At 31.9% G+C, this 7,230-nt stretch overlaps 1 long non-coding RNA gene across 1 annotated transcript; it reads right to left on the bottom strand.

Annotated features, from left to right (window-relative positions):
* Nucleotides 1-5,764: 5,764 nt before the first annotated feature.
* Nucleotides 5,765-6,466, bottom strand: LOC113303826. The gene is made up of 2 exons (XR_003337780.1): nt 6,332-6,466; nt 5,765-6,219 (listed from the first exon to the last, which is right to left on the bottom strand). It is a non-coding gene; the product is annotated as an uncharacterized LOC113303826 (long non-coding RNA).
* Nucleotides 6,467-7,230: the final 764 nt, after the last annotated feature.

Below are 7,230 nucleotides of genomic sequence, written 5' to 3'. Positions count from 1 at the left end.
ACATGACACAAATACACACTATGAATACTGAAAAGCAAAACACTGTGAATTCTTATGTATAACGTACCATATCCAGAGTGAAAACCCTTGAGTATGGCTTTTTTCATTCTTCGTGCATGAGATTAATAGTGAATCTGGGTTGGTTTGAAATTGATGAATCTGTTAGAGCACTGCTCGGTCAAACTAGCAAGCTTTGCTATCTCAAGCTTGTTGTCAAGTTTAGTTGCCAAAACTATAGGTCTTGATTTATAGTGTACTTATAGCTATGTCTCGGATTAGGATAAAATGTGTAGTTGAGCTTTATACTTCACGGCGTTCATCGATTGAAGGTGAAGAACTACTAAGGGGATCTTGTGAAACTTCGTCAACAAAAGGTATGTGAAGACTTAAACTTATCTATCACTCAGAATTTTATTTCTATTCTATCTCCTATTGAGACAAAAGTCGTATAGCTATATAGACTTTAATTTATACACATTTGATATTTGAGCTGAGTTTAACCCTCTTACATATTTCTCGAAATATGTGTTGGTAAGCGTTCGCTTTAACCAACTTCAACTTTATTCTTGATGAAAGTCAAAAGATGATCACGTGAAAATCGCCTGGTAACATCTTACATGATTTGTGTGAGACAGCCATTTGATGTAGACTCGTAATGTTTCGTATTGATCTTTTGATCACTTGAAAATTTCTTTGAAGCTAATAGTCTGTGTGAGACAACTATTCCCGTCTTCCAAGAATATTTCAACGATTAAGATGGAGTTTACAACGATTAACTATTGATTGAATATAACACAGTATGCGTACTTGTATGCTAACGGTTGCAAGTTATTCAAAGTCCGGGAACCATAGTATGCATACCCGTATGCGTACTGGTTTGGAATTTGAAGTCCGAGAACTTTATATGCATACCCGTATGCGTACCGGCTGAGAAGTTCAAGTCCGGGAATTCAACTGAGTCTGGTCACGTATGACAGTATGCGTAACCGTTTGTATACTGGCGAACCCAGACCAAGTCCGTAACTCTAAGTATGCATACCCGTTGGCATACTTGAGTGTATTAAGTTCTAAAATCGGTTTGTTTCATGAATTAATACATTTATATATTAAGGAATGCAATCTTTTGCAAACCCTGGATATAATGTTCATGAATTGATTCAAGTGAATCAAAATCGACTTTGCTTCAATTGTGTCTTATATACTTCTATGAGAACCTAAACAATTTAACAACTCCATAACTAGTTTCATTTGAGTCATTGGAACTAGTTGTGATTAATATGAACAAGGTTGATATGAAAGACGTTCATATGGATAACTTCGGTTAACTATTGTTGAGCCAACTATGTGCACACGTTTGGGTATGGTTACTCATACCTAAATGAAGTCACATTTCATTTGTGTATAGCAAGCTAAGTTCGATCTAACAGTTGAAAGATATTAGCTTGACTCTAATCATGTTTTCATCTAACGGTGAATATTGAATGCTTTGTTACCAAGGTAGCATTGATTGCAAACCCTGATTTGAAGACTGTATAAGGGAGAACTCTAGCAACTGGGAAACCTAATCCCCACACCTCATGTGTGATACTAGTTGCGACTAGAGTCGATTCTCCTTTAACCTAGGTCTTCCTAAAACCATTATAGGTTAACGACTTAAAGACTTCATTCTTTAAGTTGAACATAAGAACAATACACCCAAACCAAAGAGTAAACAATCTCTATAAATTACACACGAACCACACAGTTCAAACCAAAGAACAGAACCCCTGCCTGAACAAACATCACATATATGTCGAGAATTCAACCACTTAAACACTTAAACATTCTGTTCTTTTAATCTAAAGATCGGAATCCAATCACATCTGTTGAGAATTCAAATACTCAAACACTTTATTCAACTGCATCTGTAATTCAGGTTTCCTTTCATCATCTCAGAATATATTCTCATGGTTTTCATTGACAAAACCATTTAAAAAAATCAGATCAAAGAACAAATCCATTAAAAAGAATCAATCAATAACATTACAAGAACAATCAAACAATCGAAGTGAAATACACTTTTCATTGAACTCTACAAACACTGAAAATCAGATTCATACAACAAAAAAAGATTTAGTTACACACCATCTAACTTGTGTAACTCTCAGTTACACATGCATATAACATGTGTAATTAGGAGATAGACATGCATCTGACTTGTGTAACTTTAAGTTACACATGCATATAACTAGTATAACTCTTTTTTACACATGAATTATACATGAATATCAACATCATCTCTCAAAGCAGCAGTTCCTACAAGATTACATACTTCCGAAGTTATGCAGTCCATAGACTTCTAACTTATGTAATGAGGTTGTATGATACATTTTGATCGTTTGTAGTGTAAAATAACATATTCAAACAAGAAAAAGCTCTCAAGAAAGTAAGTTCAACTTAATGTTACAAATACCATGTCAGAACCATAAAAGTGCCTCCTCTATTGCTTCTCTACTTTCTTAAGCAGCGTTGTCATACCAAAATCAGGATTACTACCAACACCAAGACCCCCTAGTTAGCTCCTAACAAATTTGCAATCTGTTATTTGAACCACCAATACCAGAAATAAGCAATTATCTTTTATGAAGTTATCGGCAACCTAATATATAACAAGAAATCAGTTTCTATAAGATTAAATGAACAATACACACAACAATATATACTCAGTTTCACATACATCTAACTAATGCAATTAGCAGTTAAACATGAAAATGACTAATGTAACTAGGAGTTACACATGCAGATGAGTTGTGTAACTGAGAGTTACACATGCATATAACATGTGTAATTAGGACTTACTGGTATGTATACCCAACAGTCACACATACATATTTTCATGTAAAGCTGAAACATACAATGGCTTATTCATTTGTATATATATAAAGCACAAAAAGTAAATCAAAAGACAAGTAAGATGTAAACTATCTATGATATTCGTAACAACAATAACATGTAAAAAGAAGTAAAAGGACAATAAAAAGAAGTAGTTGGTAATCTAGAAATCAACAATTGCATGTTACAAATTTCATTAACCAACACATCAAGAAGCATTATTCACAAGACCACACTAAAAAAGGATCAAAAGTTCAAACATAATAATCCAACATAGGTTCTAAAACAATCTATTTATACTGCTACTCTGAATTCAAATTAGGAGACTTACATATTCAAAGTCCAGGCAATACTATCGATCAAACTAGTCAGTCATTCATAAAGTCCAGATGAAATAAAGATATATGAACATAATAATCGTCTCATATTAAGGACAAATTATTAATTCAACATGGTTGAGCTTTTACCATTGAAGCGGCGATGACACATTATTCCCGGGAATATGAATCCCATGATTCTTACGAAACAATGCATCACGCTGAAAATTGCAACACAATAGTCAGTACCACAGAAGATCCCTAAAATTTTCAAAGTGAAAACCAAAATCAATATCCGAATCCAAAAGAAAGAAAATAAGACAATGATGGAAGAAATGTAGTAAGAACTTGTGATCTAGAACATAAATAATAAACCGAAGGTTCAAGCATAAACAAGAGAGAGCAGGACCCTTTACATAAAATAAAGGTGAGGAGAAGATAATGTGAACAAGAGAGGTGCGATAAACGCAATTAATTGTGCAACAATATCATATTGTGTAAATATACCAACAACCTCCACTGCTGCCTCTTCTAAGCTAAAATCTCGGTGAGCAACAAAAGAAAATTTCCACAACCTCCAAAGATACATAACTAAATGCACATTAGCAGCCACTAATATATGATATGATTAAGTTCAACATGCAAAGCTCTAGTATTGTCAAATTCTCTTTGTAACCGGTCATAAAGCATCTTGTCAGTATTCCTATAGAAACTTAAATATAAATATGAAATAAAACACTTGAAGGCATATAAACCTAAGCTCAACTTTATTACCATTAACACTGCAATATTAAGGAAAGTGAGACTAAATATAAATATTTGTGCATCTCATTTAAGACGAAAAATACATGTACCGCTAAATTTAAATAACCAAATATTCAGACCACTGCTAGAATTTTCTAATCATATGTATCTAAATAGCCTAGGATTAAATATTAAGCAAAAATGAAAGTTGATTTAATCTCATGAATCATAAAAAAGTTCACACATATTTTCCCTTTCTGTTCTACAATTTTTATCCATCAATATCATAAATCGTAAAGAAGCTCAAAAAAACTTATCTAATTTTACTGAGCTTTTGTCGAAATCGTTGTTGAGATTGCTCAGTTTCAATCGTAAGCTTCCAGTTATAGATTTCATCTGCAAGACAAGGTACTGAATGTAGCAAATCAGTTCAAAAATCAAAGTAAATGAAATTCGTATCAAATAGATGGGTAAAACGGATAATGTTTCGCAGATTTCGAATCTGAAAGCCGATTTTTGATCGAGATAAGAGATTAAAAGATGGATCAGATTTTGTTCAAAACCTTAGAAATTTTTCTTTGAAACTTTTCCCTCAAAAGTAAAATTGTGGTGATATTATAACACATCTAACTCTGATTATGATTTCAGTAACATATTTGAGCTGAAAATCAAACTAATAAAAGGTTTCCAAATGATTTTTCAGAAAATAAAAAATCGAAATTTAAGAATTAAATCTACCGATTGAATTGAAACGTTACCTGTTCTTTTGATTTTCTAGGAAAATCTTCAGATTCAGTTTCCGTTGATGATGATTATCACTCATTTTCTTTTCATTGAATCTCCAAAGAACAAGTGATGTTGATGTCGAATTTATATTAGATAATAAGGATCTTTGTTTGTAAAGCTTAGATCTAGGTTTTGAAATCATTTTTCACTGAAAAATTCACTTAGAAATCGTGTCTTCTCAGCTTGTTTCTTCATCCGAGAGAGAGCAAAAAAAATGAGGGAGAGAGAGAAAGAGTGAAAAATAAAATGAAACCAAAAATGAAATCTAGACCTAGTTTATTACCTATATATATATATACTAAAGCAGTCTTGGTATTGCGAAATAATTCTTTTATTAATAAAGGGAAAAATTATTTCTAGCCCAAATAAATAAATTTGTATATAAAAAATCAATCATTAAGATTCTATATATAAACAGCCCCTAATTAGTTGCAATAATATATGATTCCTAAAATATCCTTTAACTTAAAAATGAAATTAAATAAATTTAGGATTTTCTTTTTCAAAATTATCCCTAAAATTACTCCCAAACAAATCTCTTCTAAAAACGAATCCTATATTCAAACAAGATTACTCCCTAAAAGAACTCCAAAAAAAGCTCTGCTCTACTACTGATTACTCATAATAATTCTCGTCCAGTTATTATCGTAAAAAGATGCCTTAATTAATTCCTTTAGAAAACTCAATGCATCATGCACCCAAGAGATAGAAACTCAATGTATCCACGTAAGAGATTCTAGAGAATTTTCAAATTTTCACGAATCTAGTGAAAATTCGGACTTTCATTGCCTTGTGAAAATTCAGATTTTAGAGAATTTTCAAATTTCACGTTTCACGAATTTAATGAAAATTCGTATTTTCATTGGCTTGTGAAAATTCCAGTTTTCATAACTTAGTGATCCATTGGTGATAATTATAATTTTTGACATCTAGTGCAAATCACAATTTTCATTACTTTCAATGATTGGTGAAATTTCTAGTTTCCAATTTTAATTACGTAAAATTGGTGAAAATTTATTTTTTCAAGGGTGAAAAAACGGTGTGGATGAAAAATCAAAATTTCACTTATATATAAACATCGAAATCTTTTTACGTAATTACTCACATATCGGTAGCATATTAGCACCCTTGAAGCTTAAATGTTGATATCATGAAGCAAATTATTGACAAAACAAAATACGAGAAAAAAACAAAGAAAACTATCTGCATTTCTTTTTCCCAGTGATGCTTCGCATTAATCATAACCACGTACAGTACATGTCAATTTCACAAAAGAGAAAAAAGAATATCTAAGGAAGCATTGCATTCTGTTGGTGCAAACTATGGGGTTTATGCACTCTGTAATATTTTTCTTCATGTGCCAGATCAAAGATCTGTTGGTTACCAAGTACTGTTCCTTTTCCCGCTATGGGGACTCTCCATTTTGAATGCTGAATAACACATAATGCACCTCATGGCTGCTACGTTCTCATGGACCTCGCATTTGATAGGTCCATCAAAACTAAATTGAAAATAAGGAAAATCAGATCTACTATCATCGCATATCAAAACCAAAAATAACTTAGAACCCAGATAAACAAACAAAGATCTAAATTAAAAAAAAGATAGCTTACCCGGTTCTTTATGCCAAAAAGAACTTCTCACATCCAACCTTTAAATATCCTAGAACAAATCAAGCTAAACCAAATAAAAATAAAAGCGTAATGGATATCTAGTAATTCACGGAGAAAAAGTTTGCAGAGACAAACATGGAGAGACTTTAGAGACAGAGAGAGAGTAAAAGATTGAATTTATAAATTATGGACGGGCTGAAAAGGTAAGTGAAAAGGAAAAACTGCCGCCCACAAAAAGCGCCCTTAAGCCCACAACTAACGTGTTAATTGATTATATAAATAGAGTTATTGATAAAATACATCATTTATAGAGGTTAATTTAGTCCTAAGCAAAATTTGAAAATATATATTCAATCTAATACTACTAATCTTAACCATAGATCTTGTATTTTGGGCTACACATATATGTAATTTTAATGATGGGTTTGAGAAAGAGAGAGGAACCGAACTTGGATTCCTCAGAATTTTCCGCATCGTGAAAACCATCAAAACAGGAGATATTTATTCAATTACCACAAATATAAAATTACCCATGGAATCTTAAGAAACCTATTTTGAGACATAATCATTCATTATCCCATCTAGGGTGGGTTTATAAAGGGTGACTAAAGGTAGTGCAATTACCTATATATCCTTAAACAATTTATATTACTAAGTGTCCTTATCCTCAAAAACCTAAAATCAAAAAATCAAAATCAAGACAACCTTTAAACTTAAACATTTTGGATTCAAAGGAAATATGAATCGAAATAAGCGACGTTGGAGTGTGAAATCCAAATCTCAATTTCTCTCAGATGTATTTTAGAAGGTATTTGTAACAAACATCTTGTTTTTGATTGATTTTATTTTGTTTGATCGTGAAAATAGGATTTCAAAGATGAAATTAGGGTGTTCAGAGG

This window comes from Papaver somniferum, chromosome 8 (genome assembly GCF_003573695.1).
Source record: "Papaver somniferum cultivar HN1 chromosome 8, ASM357369v1, whole genome shotgun sequence".
NCBI classification, from domain to species: Eukaryota; Viridiplantae; Streptophyta; class Magnoliopsida; order Ranunculales; family Papaveraceae; genus Papaver; species Papaver somniferum.
Note: the sequence above shows the minus strand (reverse complement) of the source record. Positions and strands in the feature narration are given on the sequence as shown.